Source organism: Ambystoma mexicanum, chromosome 10 (genome assembly GCF_040938575.1).
Source record: "Ambystoma mexicanum isolate Mex_15411 chromosome 10, UKY_AmexF1_1, whole genome shotgun sequence".
Taxonomy (NCBI): domain Eukaryota; kingdom Metazoa; phylum Chordata; class Amphibia; order Caudata; family Ambystomatidae; genus Ambystoma; species Ambystoma mexicanum.
In genome coordinates this window covers 1,275,230,359-1,275,247,610 of record NC_090932.1, presented here as the reverse complement: position 1 = coordinate 1,275,247,610, position 17,252 = coordinate 1,275,230,359, and the positions used below count along the sequence as shown (strand labels likewise).

The following is a 17,252-nucleotide window of genomic DNA, read 5'->3' as shown; positions in this document are numbered from 1 at the left end:
AAGTCTTTGCATATAGTTCAAAAAGGAGTTAGATCAGTTCAGAAAAATTAGTTGTTCCTGGCAGCGGGTGCAAGTTGGTGCTTCGTCCAGGGGAAGAGAAGATCTCGGAGTGGAGGAAAGCTGGAGGTCGTTGCACTGCCAGGGAAGAAGGCAGCCGTGGAGTTTCCCGATTAAAAGGTACTACCCTTTTATTTGCGGTAGTGGTGAAGCGTGGCTATCCGGCCATCGGGGTGCTTGGCACAGGCGATTCAACCACGAGACGATCCAGGAAGGTGAAAAAAGCGAACTGGTTAACCCCACCAGCTCAAAGGAAGAAGACTCTCCTGGAAGAAGATCTTCTCTGTCGTTGGGAAGTGGTGAGTTTGGTTCAGCAGGGCTCCACCGGTGGTGTCATCGTTGCAGGTTGGCTCAGCTTCTCCCTCTTCGGATTCTTTAGGTCCTGTGGCGACTTCTGAAGTTCCAGTCCCCAAAAGCCCTGCTTTTATGCAGAAAACCCCCATTCATCAGTCCTAGCTGTCACTCAAACATGCTAAGTGGTGAGCCGGGCGGCTCACCACTAGGCCAATCACACAAGAGTGCGACTTGAGTTGCCGAGGCAACTCAGTCAAGGGTGCCTATTCCCCCCTCCCACACATCCTGTAGACCCAGACAGAGTGGCACCACCTTTGGAGGCTTCTGTGCAGAAGCCCGCCAAAAGTGGAACAAAGGGCTCAACTTGGGTTGGAGTTACAGAGGCGAACACAAACGCCATTTTTAAACCGAGTCCTGGCAAAAAGACCCACCGGGGAATAACTATTAAATAAATAACCCGGCGGTATCTTTAACATTGCACCAAAAAAGTGGTGCGTTTAAAATGAATGGGAAAATCCCATAGGAAATATTCCGGTGGAATATTTCGCGTGGTAACCACTGCCACCAGCCAGAAACTCAACAAGGGGGGACTGGACAGTGCCCTCTTGAAAAACAGACCCAGGGGCAATCGAATTACCCCTACCAGTACTTCCACAATATGATGGTTTGTACTGGTTCTGTTCACAATTTAAGACTAGTAAAGTCAATGGTGACTTTACATGCCCTGGGAGACAGTAGTCAGTCCCAGGGTATGGAGTCTATGTTTGGGGGCCACTATGACACCCCTGTGTTACGGCACTGAGGGTGCTGTGTAACACACTTACCAAAAACACATGAAGCCCTATGGAGTAAAAGACCCCATAGCCCATAAAACACATTACAAAGTCAACTGACATTCTCAAATCATGCCTAAGAGTGGGAGAGAAAGAGTCTCACTCTTAGCAGGAGCAAAGCAAAAATAAACCCCAAAAAATCCAGCAAAGCTGCTGGGGGACTCACTAGGTTTGGGAAATTAGCCTATATAGAGAATTCTCCCTAACACCCCCCACCCAGACTAAGGGACAGGAGGATTTAATCCACTCCTGGATGAATCTCATACCTCTTGTCGATGACATACATCCTAGAGAGACCATCAGCATTTTGGTGGTGACACCCTGACCTGTGCTCTATGGTCAAATCAAAGGTTTTCCTTTGTAAGCTATATGACCTACAAACCCTTTAAGGAACATCAGTCTTTTTAAAACTATAGGGGATCTGGTTGACCGGTCCCTCAGAAGTTGGTACAACTGCTGAACCTGTGTGATGCTTTTTCAAGGGGCCCTTATAAAGGATTCCCTTAGATCTAGAGGGGCCTCCAGAGTTCCTCACCACCTCTCTGTTGGGAGAAGTTTGGGTTTTGGGCCTCTTGGTTGGAGGGGATGGAGATAAGCAAGGTACATGCTTCTCCTTCCTCTTAGACCTACCCTTACCTACTTTAGGAGTTTCACTCCCAAGACTAGGAATTGAGTTGGAGTCTTCAGTGGAAGGTCCAACAGTCTCAAGCTTTTTGGCCTTAGACTTTTCTTTTCTGGTTTTCCACCAGCACTGAGAATTAGCAGTTCTCTTAGGTCTAGATAGGGGTCCAGTTGGTCCATCCACCTCTTCCTCAGAAGCAGGGGGAGTCACAGACTCTAAAACTGGGGGAATAATGATGGAGCTTTGTTCGGGCTCCCATTTCCCTAACATTTTAGCTTGAAATTTGCCTGGGTCAGAGGTCAATTTACCAACACCAGGGCTTGTAGTGGGTTTCTCAGTAGAGGTTCCCACAGGCTTAGAGTGGTTCCTTAAGGTGGCCTCTCTAGCCAATGTGGTTTGGTTCTGGGTCTCCATACTGGTAGGCCTAGGGGTACTGGATACTACTCCTAGAGTTCTTAGCTCATTCCCCAACAGGACTCTCCCAGGCACCTCAGTCTGAACACTGACAGGAATCATCACTGTCATGTTATTACACTGAATGAGGGCTGGTAGAATTGGAACCATTTTGACAGGGCCTCCAGACATCTTAATGGGACCTTTGGGTCCCTTAGCCACTTCCTCAGGCCTGAAAAAGCTTTCATCCACTACTGTTATGCTGGCCCCAGAGTCTAGCATGGCAGGAGTATCCTGGCCATTGACAATAACACTGTCCATATAATAAACTTTAGAGTTTTCTGGTATGGAGTTGTACACACTCCTATTCTGATTGCTAACCAGACCCATGGACTCTACTGTTACACTTGCTTGAAGACCCAAAGGGTCTTCAGGAAAGACTTCAAAGTGAGCACTAGCCATTTGGACTTCATCCTCAGGAGTGAAGGCTAAGGAGACTGTGCTGATCCCTGCAGGTTTACCCTTACATCTGGGATCTCCTTTGATGTGGTCAGTTGCCCCACAGAGATCGCATGTTCCAAATGCTCTCTGGAAGGGTGGCTTGGTCTGACCTCCTTCTGGTTTGTGACCAGAGGGTACACTAGCCTGTTGTGGTTTACCCTGGGGCTTAACCTGGTTATTTTGTTGTTTGGGGCCCTCTTTGTGTTGGGAGGTATTAGAAGTCTCTTGGTTCCCTTTTGGTGACTGCTTTCCCTCATCCTTTTTCTGAGTGACCCCTGAATCCTTGTGAGTAGCCCTGTTGGCAACCCACAAGTCTGCAGCCTTAGCTAGCTTCCTGGAATCTAATTCCTTTGAATCAGCAAAGTGCTGTCTGAGCTCAGGAGAGCAGGCATCATAAATTGACTCCAACATTACAAGATTTCTCATTTCCTCATAGGTGTTCACCTTGTAACCCTTAATCCATCCCTCTAAGTTCTTCAAACTTTCACTCACCCAGGTAGCCCAAGGGGTAGCATCATGCTTTTTGAGGGTCCTAAACCTCTTAAGGTACTGGGAAGGGGTCTTCCCAAATCTAGCTATCAGAGCTAGCTTCACACATTCATAATCCTTCTTATCCACCTCCCCCAATTCCATTACCACTTCAGATGCAACAGGGGGAGCCTAGAGAACAACCAGGGAAGTAACTCATTCCCTGTGATGTCCTGGAGCCCATGATTATACTCAAACATAGCCAACCAATCCAACACATCCAACTTAGGCTCATACATACCCACAATCTCTTTAGGCATCCGGGGTCTTTAGGGACTGGAACTCCTAAAGGATCCGGAGAGAGAAGCACTTTCCACAGACAGTTTTTTCATTTCTAGTTCATGGTTAAGCTCTATCTCTCTGTGCCTTAGTTCAGATTGCTCATGTTGTAGCTGCAGTTCTCTGTGTTTTAGTTCAGATTGGGCAGTTAGTTTCTTGAATTCTAATTCAAGCTTCATTTTTTCTAGTTCAAGACATTGAGGACTAAGTGTGGGAACTGGTAAAGGTCCAGGAAGTACAGCTGGTAGAGCAGACAGAGGCCCAGGGGGGGGGGGGGGGACAGTCACAACAGCCTCACCCTCCTCTTCTGACTCTGCCTCAAGATTTTCAATACTTTGACCAATATCAATATCATCACTGTTATCTACATTCTCTGGGAGAGTGGGTTCCTCTGAACCATCACCCAGACTTTGGTTTGCTAACAATATTTCTATTAGCTCCATTTTCTTGCCTTTAGTCAGGACATTTTTATGCTTACAGAGAACTCTTAAACAATCAGCAGTTTTTGTAGCAAGGAACTCTTGACTATAACTTTCCATAGTTGACAGGTTAGAAAATAAACTTTTTGGTGCTAAGCTTTGTGGTTAGTTGCACTAAGGTATCTATAAGCACACTAAAATGTATACTCAATACAAATCCCACCGCTGTACACCAGTGTTAGGCAGAAACCTGTGCAGTTCCCTTAGGGACCACTGCAAAAGGTTTAAGACTACAGGGGTTAGCAGTAAACCCAATTGGTAGCAGTCTGTACCACCCAGATTTACCTGGTAGCTGTGGCCGAGCAGTCAGACTTCTCTCAAGAAGAGTTAGGCAGTATATAGAGTATACACATTAGGTACAAAGAGACAGTAGCACAAGCAAACACTGACCAGAGCTTTGGTATAAAAGTATATAATTATTTATTTAAAAACACACTTGTAAAAATACACTGGCACTAATATGTCAAGCAAGTTCAAACACAGTCACTAGAAATATATACAGCTCCCTAATTAATTATTTGACAAGTCTAGGTTAGTACACCACTTATTTAGCAAAACAGAGGTGAGCGCGGAACCATAGATGGCACTCCAATAATGATTTAAAAAGGGAGAGAAAAGCAGAAATAGGAAAACGCACAATACCAACACTTTTAAAGAACCACAGCAAGTCAAGAAAGGCAGGGTCTACTGTAGAGCAAAACGTTCATAGGCCAGGCCTACTCTTGGAGAGAGCAAGGTGGAATGTGCCCAAGATCACACAGTTGAAGTACACTTTAAAAGTCTTTGCAGATAGTTCAAAAAGGAGCTAGATCAGTTCAGAAAAGTTAGTAAACAGGTCCGAGGTCACCCCAGGATAGAGAGTCAAGGATTTACGGGACACCTTGAACAGTCTGTTGCAAGGGAGACCAGGCAGGACACAGTACCTGAAATGGTGAGAAAGCTCCAAGGGGGAAGAGAAGATCTCGATGTGGAGGAAAGCTGGAGGTCGTTGCCCTGCCAGGGAAGAAACCAGCCGTGGAGTTTCCCGGTTAAAAGGTACTACCCTTTAATACTACCCTTTAATTCGCGGTAGTGGTGAAGCGTGGTTATCCGGCCGCCGGGGTGCTTGGCACGGGCGATTCGACCACGAGACGATCCAGGAAGGTGAAAAAAGGCAAACTGGTTAACCCCACCAGCTCAAAGGAAGAAGACTCTCCTGGAAGAAGATCTTCTCTGTCGTTGGGAAGTGGTGAGTTCGGTTCAGCAGGGCTCCACTGGTGGTGTCGTCGTTGCAGGTCGGCTCAGATTCTCCCTCTTCGGATTCTTTAGGTCCTGTGGTGACATCTGAAGTTCCAGTCCCCAAAAGCCCTGCTTTTATGCAGAAAACCCCCATTCATCAGTCCTAGCTGTCACTCAAACATACTAAGTGGTGAGCCGGGCGGCTCACCACTGGGCCAATCACACAAGTGTGCGACTTGAGTTGCGAGGCAACTCAGTGCAGGGTGCCTATTTCCCCCTCCCACACATCCTGTAGACCCAGATAGAGTGGCACCACTTTTGGAGGTTTCTGTGCAGAAGCCCGCCAAAAGTGGAACAAAGGGCTCGACTTGGGTTGGAGTTACAGAGGCGAACACAAATGCCATTTTTAAACCGAGTCCTGGCAAAAAACCCAACCGGGGAATAAATATTAAATAAATAACCCGGCGGTATCTTTAACATTGCACCAAAAAAGTGGTGCATTTAAAATGAATGGGAAAATCCCATAGGAAATATTCCGGTGGAATATTTTGCATGGTAACCACTGCCACCAGCCAGAAACTCGACAAGGGGGGACTGGACAGTGCCCTCTTGAAATCGAATTACCCCTACCAGTACTGCCACAATATGATGGTTTGTACTGGTTCTGTTCACAATTTAAGACTAGTAAAGTCAATGGTGTCTTTACATGCCCTGGGAGACAGTAGTCAGTCCCAGGGTATGGGGGTCTATCTTTGGGGGCCACTATGACACCCCTGTGTTACTGCACTGAGGGTGCTGTGTAACACACTTACCAAAAACACATGAAGCCCTATGGAGTAAAAGATCCCATAGCCCATAAAACACATTACAAAGTCAACTGACATTCTCAAATCATGCCTAAGAGTGGGAGAAAAAGAGTCTCACTCTTAGCAGGAGAAGAAATTAAACCCCAAAAAATCCAGCAAAGCTTCTGGGGGACTCACTAGGTTTGGGAAATTAGCCTATACAGAGAATTCTCCCTAACATGTGACAAGCAAATAGAGCAATTATGTACGAAAGACACCCCAGCATGCACCTGGATGACATAAGTCTCCTAAATGGAGCCAAGATCCTTACAAATCTTGATTTGAACAAGGGATACCGTCAGATTACATTGGATGAGCAGTCTCAGTATATCACCACTTTTGCCACCCACATTGGTCTGTTCAGTTATAGGAGGTTGAGCTTCAGGAATCTCTTCCGCCAACGAAATCTTTCAAGAGAGCATCAGGAAAGTAATTTGTCACATAAGGAATGTTTACAACTGCAGTGACGATATCCTGGTATTCGGGGACAATATTGAACAACACGATCTCACCCTGTAGCAAGTATGCACTGCCCTTGTGCACCTCACATTCTTTGGGCATGTTTTCTCTCACAAAAGGATGAGTCCTGATCCAGGGAAGGTGACTGCGATCTCTGAAATTGCAGACCCACAAGACTTCAGTGAAGTCAGATCATTCTCAGGGATGGCCAGTTATTGCAGCCGTTAGCTCAAGGATTGTGCCACTCACAGTGCCCCGCTCAGAGAACTAACCAAACAAGACATATAGTTTTGGTGGTCGTCAGTGCGACAAGGCTTTCACACAAATCAAGAGGGGTATCGCATCGGCAGAACACATGGCTTATTTTGACCCGGACAAATGCACAGAGCTAACCGTGGACACCAGTCCAGTGGGACTCAGAGCCACACTGGCGCAACACCACCCAGGCCATGAAGCCCCTCACACAGTGATCGTATATGCCAGCAAAAGCTTATCCAAAGTAGAGAAGAGAGATTTTCAACCTGAAAAAGAAGGACTTGGAGTTGTATGGGCCTGCAAGCACTTTCAGATGTTTCTCATATGAAAACCCTTCACAATAGTGATGGACCACCATGCCCTGGTGACCATGTATGGAAATCCTCAGTGTAAGATGCCACCAAGTATTGAGCGATGGGGTTTAAGGCTACAAGATTTTAACTTCACGATTATAAACAACCCAGGAAAAGAATACAACCCGGCTGACATCATGTCACGACACCCTCTCCATGATTGTTCTACAATGTCATTGGTAGAAGAATACGTCAATTTCCTCATCCAGCAAGGACCTCTGAAGCCTCTAACAACTACGATGATCAAGGAATGCAGCCTGATGGACTGGGTGCTGAGAAAAGTGTGAGAGCTCATTGTGTCCAGGATATGGAGAGAAATCAGCCTCTGAGCAACTCGAGGTGAGGAAGGGTTCAGTCAAAATACACATATATTCCGACAAGTGAGAAATGAGCTCGCAGTGACAGCAGAAGGACTTCTCATGAGAGGCCGACACATTATCATACCACTGATCTAAAACAGCAAGTCAGGGACCTTGCTCATGAAGGGCATCAAGGGATGGTGGCTACCAAGAGACAAATTAGAGAGACCATGTCGTTTCTGGGACTTGATGCGATGGTGGAGAACACCATAAGAACATGTCACCTGTGCCAGAGTACACCCAAATTAAACAGCCCAGAACCTCTCAGAATGTCAGACACGCCAGAGCTGCCATGGGCACACTTAGCCATCGATTTCTCTGGACCCTTCGGGGATGGGAAATACTGGATGGTTGTCATGGACAAGTACTCGTGATTCCCATAGTGCAACAGATCTCTTCCACTGCAGCCAGCACCGTCATCCTTGAGCTGGACATAATAGCCTCAGCATGGGGCATTCCCAGGGTATTACAATCAGATAACGGCCCACTATTCAGCAGTTTGGAGTTTGCCCGATTAATTCATCACAGGAAGGTCACTCCACTATGGCCTCAGGCTAATGGCATGGTGGAAAAATTCATGGGCAGTGTAAAGAAGGTACTCCAGCAAAACGAATGACAGTCCAGGTCCTTGAATCAGCAGTGTGCAGCATGCTCTACGGCTACAGAAGTGTGCCGCATTGGCATGACAGGACGATGCCCTTCTGAGTTGCTATTCAAAAGGAAGGTGAAAATAAGGCTTCCTCACATTGCAAGTCCTTCTGAGAAAGATGTTCAAGGGATTCTAGTGATGGACGCGTCCAAGGAGCAAAACATGAAAAGCTGCGCTGACGCAAGAAGGAACACCACGAATTTGACATTGCAAACAGGTGACAAGGTTCTCGTGTGTAGGAGACAAGATACACATTTGATCCCACACCAATGGTCGTTTCTCACAAGAAAGGCTCAATGGTGACTGCCCGGTCTCCCGGAAGAGTCACCGCTAGAAACATTTCCCACTTCAAGTTATACCATGAAAGGGAGGAAGCGAAGAATGAGATGGAGAAATTGTTATACAGAGTGAAAGTAAGAGATGGACGTTAAGCCTCCGACAAGAACATAGAGATGCGTCAGAAGGCCTGTAAAGCGGATTGAAGAGCTGTAAAAGAGAAAACTGCTAATACAATGCACCTTTGCCCAAAGGGGCCGATACCGTGTCCCGGGCAGGACACAGTTAACAAAGGTGGACGAGCCCGACGGGTCAGAGGACGTCACGCCAATGGGAGCCGCCCCGGCTCGTGCATGCACTGAGCGAACTGGCGAGCTCAGCAGTCTGCCTGAGACGTGAATAATGAAAGTCTGCCGGGGGGAGGAGGGGTGTGTGTGTGTCCCTTCTCTCACTGGCGAACACTTCTCTGGCACAAGCTACCTGCACCTTTGAAGAATGTCAGTGCTCTGAGATACTGACTGTCCCTGCACCTTTCTGAAGGCCAGTCATCGCTATCCCCTCACGCTATCATGAAAGATTTAATTTGGCATGTATGATATAATCAAATATCATGTACCGTGCTTAATGCGGGTTCACCACACTTCTCAGTGCGGCAATAAAGTGGCGTTCATCCCCCGTTCCAGGCCCTGGAACGGGGGATGAACGCCAATAGCACCCCAGGGTTACAAAGCAGTCATCCGGGTGCTAAATAAAACGGTTGTTTCCTTCCTAAAACGGCATGTGCGCAGCGTCCCGTTGCAGGAAGGAACATTCTTTTCCAAGATGGCCACCATGGAAAGGGAAGCCAGGGCTATGGACGCAGCCGCTCTTCCCTTTCCATGGCGGCTGCCGAAAAAATGTAAGTAGGGGGCAGACAAAAAAAATAAAGTGACGGAGGGTAGGGGGAAGCCGGCTGTCAGGCGGCTTGGAACGCGTGCTTGTACAGGCGGTTCAAGCCCACCTTCCTAGCCATCTGATTGGCTGGCTCTCCCCGCCCGGGTGCTAGTAAGTGTTATTATTATCCATGGGTAACGGCATTCAATGTATACACCCTTGTAGTGTGAAGATCTGAGTCGGCTCTGTTGGCTTTCAAACTGGAGTCTGAAGGTTATAAACAGATGTAAGCAGCGAGTGCCTGGCTTGTGAAACTACCAATAATCGATCCGCCAACTACCCGCTTACCCACACATTGACAACCCATCCGCCCCACCACTCACATTGTAATCATTCAGCCGCCACACACTCATTCACAAATCCAGTTAAAGGAACATCGAACTTCTCGCCCACACGTCACCCACTAGTCACATAACCCCACAGCCCACTGTCTAAATGTCCTTTATTGTCGGGGTGGGGGTTCTTAGAATTAATCAAGCGCTGACTTGATTATTTCTTCGTTTCCCTTTTCTCTGCTCTGAGTTGCCAGATGGGCGAGGGGAGGTTATTTTGGGGGAGTAGAGGGGTTCCTGGCCTCTGTGAGTACACCTCACTAATTCGTTGTTCTGTTGGCCTCTTTATGCTGATGAGCCCTTTTATGTAACAATTTGTATTACATTTCAAAACTCTTCCTTCCATTTGGTTTCCGCGCCTCTCATTTTTTCTTATCCACGATTAATAATCCGGTAAGGTATGGTCCATGATTTCAAACTAGCCCCTCCAACATATGACTTTCTAGAGACATACATCTGGACTTCTCTTGTACTACCCCCGCCCCATCATAAGAGTGAACAGGGTGAAGGTAGAACATTGGAGATAAACCTCATAGGAGGACACCCCTTGCCTTACCTTGCATTGCCTTGCCTTGTCTTCATTTCCCTTCCCTTCCCTTCCCTTCCCTTCCCTCCCCTTCCCTTGTGGGACTGAGATATGAGGTCCACGGCTGCAGGACCACCCCATGTAGTTGATTTCATGGCTTACAAGAAGAGGACACTGGGAGATGAATGCTGGAGCCATCCGTGCAAGGCTCTGCAACACGCTACCTGCCGGGTCGGACTGGGGCATAACATTGTCTCGAGCACCAGTGAAAAAGGGGCCCACAGTTGCAAATGGCAATTCATTCCTTTTAATTAGTACCCACGGGGGATGTTTTTGATAAAATGTGATGCAAATTGTGTATTTTAAAGAATATTGAGTAACACTGGTCAATACTACTAGCCGCATGGTAACTTATCAAACTGGCCCGCTTATACCAAAAGAACTGTCCCACACGAGCATTTGCTTTTGGTTCAGGCTTTGCCCCATTGCCCTATAGACTAGTCCGAGCATGGCTTCCTGCAACTCACTGGCAAGTAAAAGGTGCGTGCTTATTTCTTTCCTGGTGATTTATTCAGCATCTATTGGTCTGTTTAACAAATCTGTCAGCCTGAGCCAGGAGAAGCTTTTCACCACATCACTCCCATCCTCAATGAGCTACATCGGCTACCTCATCAAGCAGGCTTCGTTGTTGTGAAGAGAAAGCCAGAAAAGGAAGAGGCCCCTTTAAGGAGGCAGGACTAAGGTCCAGGGGCGGGATGGCGGGAGGAGGGAGGAAGGGGAGGGGTGTGGGTAGGAGAGAGCACTTGATGTAAGGAGCAGAATAAAGAAGGTCACTTAACAATCTGGCTCTGAGTCGTTAATAGAAGGCCAAGAGCGGGCACAACAGCTGGTGGCGAAGCGCTACGTCCCCATACTGTGTGACAACGCAGGATACACTGCGGGCATCTGAGGCCATGAGTCGGAACGGACAAGATGGAAGGCTGCAGATCGGCGTGATGAGGTACGCACGAGATGGCGAAACCGGCATGAACAGCCAGCCCAGGAGGCGGCCAGCCAAGGGGAGCCTGCAGCTCCAGCCCCGTATGTGAGGAGGGTCGCATAGGAAGAGGGGAGCTGGTGAGGAGCCGACTGTGGACGTTAGTGACTGAAAAGGGCCACCAGCGCAGCTGGTGGAGGAGGACCATGAGGACAGCAGAACTGCTGAAGTGAGCCAGGAGGATAGGAAGAGGTCTGCGTAGGCAACAGAGCTGACGGAAGAGGCCAGACAACAGAGCGGGTGAGCAAGGAGCACCCGCCGGAAAGGGAAAGACATCCAGGACCCAACATTGCAGATATGCTGGTGAGATTGAATCAAGCCACTTGAGTTTCCACACTAGACCTGAACCAAGGATACCACCAACTGGTGATAGGTCCCCGCCTCCAGACCAATCACCACATTTGCAACGCACAAAGGGCTATTCAGTTACAAGCGACTCAACTTCGGAATCTCTTCTGCCGCTGAGATATTTTAAGAGACAATCCACAGGCTCATCTCCCTGGTGCCCACGCCCTCAACTACAGCGACGGCATCCTCATCTTTGGCACCACCGAGGACCACCATGACCTGCGCTGCAGGCCATGTGCAACATCCTACACAAAGCTGGACTCACCTTCAATGGCCTGAAGTGCGCCATCAACAAACACAGCCTACGATTGTTCGGTCACATCTTCTCTGATCAGGGCATCATTGCTGATCCTGACAAGATAAGCGCAATCGTCGGCATGGCACCCCCACAGGAGTTGTTGAACTACGATGATTCCTAGGCATGGCAGGCTACTGTGCATGCTACGTACCAAACAATGCCACCCTCATGGACCCACTCCGACAGCTCCTCTAAAAAGACCTCCCATTCCTATGGGACACACAGTGCCAAGAGGCATTCAGTAACATCAAAGAGGAACTCGCCAACAACCGTCAGCTTGCATACCTCAACCCAGAGTGGGAGACGGAACTAACCATCGATGCCAGCCCTGTTGGCCCCTGAACATCCTAGCCCGGGCGACGTCAAGAAGCAGACCATTGTTACATACGCCAGCAGAGCCCTATCACCTACTGAACAGGCAGAGCCTTGCAGCTGTATGTGAAAAGTTCCACCACTTTATCATGAGCAGAAAATTCACGCTCATCACTGAACGCCAAGCGCTGCTATCCCTCTTTGGCAACGTGAAAATGAAAATGATGCTGCATATCGAGCGGTGGGGCATCATACTCCAAGAGTATGATTACTACATCATCCATAAACCCGGGGGTGATGCCAACCCAGCAAACTATTTCTCCAGGCAACCAGAGGGGACTCAGGGGTCTCTGAGAAAGCCATGACACGTGAAGCAGAGGTCTTCATCGCTTATCTCTCAAGCAATGCACTCCCCCCGCTATCACCACTGACACATTCACTGCCAGAACGCTATGAGCTGTCCTGACGCTACGAGCGGCAACCACCCTTGCGAAGGAAAACAGATGGAATCATCTCGCCAAGGAAAGATTTGTGGCGGGGGAAGTGGACAGGAAAGAACTAGAACAAATGGCCAAGATACAAAAAGAACTAGCCACAATGGAACAAGGAATACTGCTACGTGGTAGCCACCTAGTGGTTCCCAAGTGTCTGAGGGAGGCAATCGTAACCATCGCCTATGAGGAAGGCGGCCACCTGCCCGTGATGATAGACGAATACTTCCGATTTCCCTGCGGTAAAGCACGTACAATCCACGGTTTTCCACCACGTAGCAGGGGTAGTTGATGAACTGTTCAGCGAATGGGGGATACCAAACACAGTACAAATTAACAATGGACTGTCATTTCAAGGACAGGCGTTCCAGAAACTAGCCGCACACCTGGGATTCCATCACTAGAAAAGTACACCACTGTGGCCGCAGGCCAACAGGATGGTGGAACGGTTCATGTCCACCATCAAGCAAACCAGACAAAAAGCCACTGCGGATCAAACCTCACTACCTCAAGCGATACGTCAGATGCTGAGGAGTTACAGAAACACCCTGCATGAAGCAACAGGACATACACTGCTAGAACTCATGATAAGATACAAACCCCGAACCCACCTCCTACAAGTAGAAGACTCCACTCGGGAACAAGATGCGGAAATCCACGAATGGGATGCAGAAAGGAAAAGGAGAGCAAAAGAATTTGACGGACCAGAAGAGGAGAGCAAAAGAACCTCACCTCCCGGTTGGTGAGATGGTCCTAGTAAAGCAGAGACAACAAAGGAAAACCGGCTCAAGATACGATCCGGACCCGCTCCTCATCACCGAGGTAAAAGGACCGACGGTGACCACAACAGGGGACGGGCAGGAAATAACCCGGAATGCCTCCTTCTTCTGCTGAGTACACATAGAAGAACCTGAGGCTCCGGAAGCAACGCCGGAAGAAGACGGAAGGACAGGGCAGAGGTTGACGAACCGCCCGAAGTAGAAAGGCCCAGGGGAGACCCGCAAATAACCTGGGTGGCTGCAACGGGCCACAAGGAACCTGTATGCCTAATCGAACAAATGTGAGCATGTGAACTTCTGTGATAAGCAAGGGGGAGCTGTTGGGAAAAGAAAGCCAGAAAGGAAGAGACACCTTTAAGGAGGCAGGACTAAGGACCTGGGACGGCATGGCGGGAGGAAGGGGAGGGAGTGGGAAGGAGAGAGAACTTGATGTAAGGAGCAGAATAAAGAAGGTATGATATGGCATTTATAATGCGCCTATACACAAGTGTTTCAAGGTCACGTTAACAATCCGGGCCCGAGTCGTTAATAGAAGACCACGAGCGGGTACAACAATTGTGTTCAAGACAGCCTGATTACCTGCAAAGAAGTCACAAGCAGAACACCACTCTCCTCGGTCGAGAAACTCACCGTCTCTGGAGGACAACACACCACCAGAAGCAACAAACATCGCCAGACAGCAAACAAGGATCTGCAGGAGGGAAAATGATGGGAAACATGCCTTTTCCTACTAATCACCCTGTCTCTGGAACATGTTACCAGTGCAGGTAACACTGCCCCCCTACATCCTACACTTCAGGAAGCACCTCAAGACCGTGCTCTTCAAACAACATTTCACCAATCGCTTCAGCCAACCCCATGTCTCCCCATCCAGAGCTCCCCTACCTCTGCTTATCCTCTACCCACCGCAGGAATCTCTGCTACCCCCTCACCCTACCTTTATCCACCTAAATGTGACCTGCGTACAGTGCTGCGCTGCGTCCCATTTAGTTTTGCACTTTCTTAAGCCCAAACATACATACACTGTGTTACTAAGGTACTTAAGCTCTACCCTTGTTTGTCTGTGTTGCATCACCTGTGTTTTCCTTGCATGTGATCCATAAAGCCTTTGTCAATTAACCTTCCACTTATAAGTCTTACATGGTTGCAGTCTTTGTTACTGAGGGCGGCTCAGCACAAGGCCATTCTTTAATCCTCGCAATTTGAAGAATCCGTGAATGTACCCAAACTGCCGCTGCTATTTCGTAGGTGCGAGTGGTAATCGCGCAGCGGAACTTTCAGGGGTGTGGTTTGGAGGTGGTTGTCCTATGGGCAGTCTGTTGCTGCCTACTTACCCTCAGATGCAATTACCTGACATCCACTCCTTTCCGGAAATGCCCTCTGCTACCTATTCTCAAACCGCCCCCGAAACCAGGCCCCTGATCAAGCATTCACCCCCTAACACAACCCACCCACTCAACCCTAACACTCACTCACCCACACACTCACCAACTGGCAGCTCAGTCAGCCAGCTAATGACCTGCAAGTCCTGTATTCGTTAATTACCAAGCCTTTTAAATGTTCAGCTACTCCGCTATCACCAATCTCACTGTAAACAGGGTCGGCATCAGGGCCTTCCAATTATTTCAGTGGATAGTGGCCTATGGCGGCGGGAGGGGGGCTGCAACTGCGACATTGATAACAGACAGTAATCTTATGCCCGCCAATCTATGGTTTTCATTCGAGTCTTTAAATGTACGCTTTGCAGGGCACACATTACAAGCTGCATTAGTTGGTGCCCTTCGCGGCGTTGCCTCAGGCCTTTGTGGTATTTTTCTCTCTCTACATTAGCTCGTTGCTGACAAACAAGAACTAATCACGAGAGGGCCAGTGATCAGGGAGCTGAAAAACGAAGCACCCTTTTCAGGCAACGTTTAGCGTTACATACAGCTCCTTGCTGCCTGGCAATGTCTTGATAAGCGACAACTATTAACCCCGTTGTATCCATTAATTATAATGTATACAACCCACGGGTGTCTCAGAGTTTTGTTCTCCTCCATAAGCAAGGGGGGACCCCAACCGTCATTTAGGAATGGGCCCCCAGAGCCTCCTCAGTTGGCCCTGCCTCTAATATATCTATCCACTTACCTCCTTGTGCTGGTACCTACCCCTTTCATATTCTTCCACTCCTCCATAAAAGCGGCGCTAGAAGTATGCCAGAAAAGTAGTGCAGCTGCGACCCTGGCAGGGGCGCAGAGTAGGCAGGAAGGGAGCAACATGCAACACATTCTTCAAGGATTCCAGTCATGCTGGTTGGCAGTTAATTGGGTAGGAACATGTTTCAGTTTAGCTGTAACTGCTATTGGGTGTTAAAGTGGAGAAAAGTGCTTTAACTTTACAAAGAACAGTTCCGTAATGGTGAAAATGGTTGCAAAAAGTAGTGGAACGGTTAACAGTAAAAAATAAAAGTAGTGGAACACCGTTCCCATCCGATCCCCCTCACTTCGACCACTGGAAAAGTCAGTGTTTCCGTCTTCGACCCCTCTGCTGTTCACTGCTCTTTCTTTCTCTGTCTTCGACTCTCTGTTCACAATAAGTTTTCCCTCTCATCCCCACTGAATTTGGCACTCCACCTCCCTCCCTGCTGATACGTCTTTAATTTCTGACCACCCAGTAGCCGCATGCACCTTCCACAAATAAGCATGCCTTTACTATGGATTAATGACTGTATACACTGAAAGCCACAATCTGCTCCAGGGGCCATTTAAGATTGAAGACATGTGGCCTGGGCGAATAAAGGCATTTCACTGGGCATAACAAGACAGAGCCATAGTCCAGGCGCTCAGACTCAGGAGGCGTGCTGGCAGGAGTACATTCTGGCGTGGCTCGTGGCGGGCTGAGTGCTGTGATGATGTCAACGCACATTTTTACATTTAGAGTTCCAGTCAGGAAACAGCACACATCTAAAAATGTAAGCAGGGCGAATCTCAGCTAGTGTGCGGGAAAATCTGCAGTCTCACCCACACTTCCTCACGCAGGAAGTCAGCTCTGCCACTGCTCACTGAATTGACGTAGAGTTACAAGAGGCCGCACAAGCTACCCTTTTGGTAGTGTGATCCGGTAGGTTGTCATACCCACTATTACTAAATGTACGGGGTACTGGTTGCCTTGACACGTAAAGAACAATAGGACGAGGTGACCCAGCTGGATATGACTTGTGCCTTGCGGGTCATACGCATCTGCAGCAGGTGCATTACCCACTGAACTATTTCACCCCACGGGGCTGTTGCACTGTGGAGATCTCCTTTTGCCATGTTACATATGTATATGTTATTGGGATTGAGAATGCACACTGCTGCCACGTGTATGGCCTCCAGGCACCTTGGTGTATCAGAAAGGAGCGGGAGTAGGGGAGGGGGAGGGGAAGGGAGGGAGTTGCAAGATAGCTTTGCTGTTGCGGTGATGCATGCATTTCAGAAGTACCTGGGCGCTGTGTGAGGATCGGTTTCTAGGTGGTCTGTGCCGAGGCCATAGAGGCATTTGTGTCCCAAAGAGAATCTTGTGTGCCATGGTCAGTGGCAGCTCGTACATAAGACTCATTAATACCCTCACCCATTATGGAGGAGCCGAGCCAGCCCAGTGTAAACACTGAGCGCTTCCTCAGCTGCGCTCTGTTGCTGAGGGAGCGCTCTCGGGCCGGCTAAAACTGTCAAAGCGAACCGGGGTTTCCTTCGACAGTTCAGTAGTGCCCAATCGTGCATGCCCAAAAAGCCATGCAAGGCTGGGGTCGTTTTGCTTCCTCGTGCATGGCCCATTGG

General features: G+C 48.6%; 1 protein-coding gene across 3 annotated transcripts in view; it reads right to left on the bottom strand.

Moving 5' to 3' along the window:
- The window catches only part of GAS2L1 (growth arrest specific 2 like 1), a 412,663-nt gene that overhangs the window by 56,462 nt on the left and 338,949 nt on the right, over positions 1 to 17,252 (bottom strand). The window lies entirely within an intron of this gene.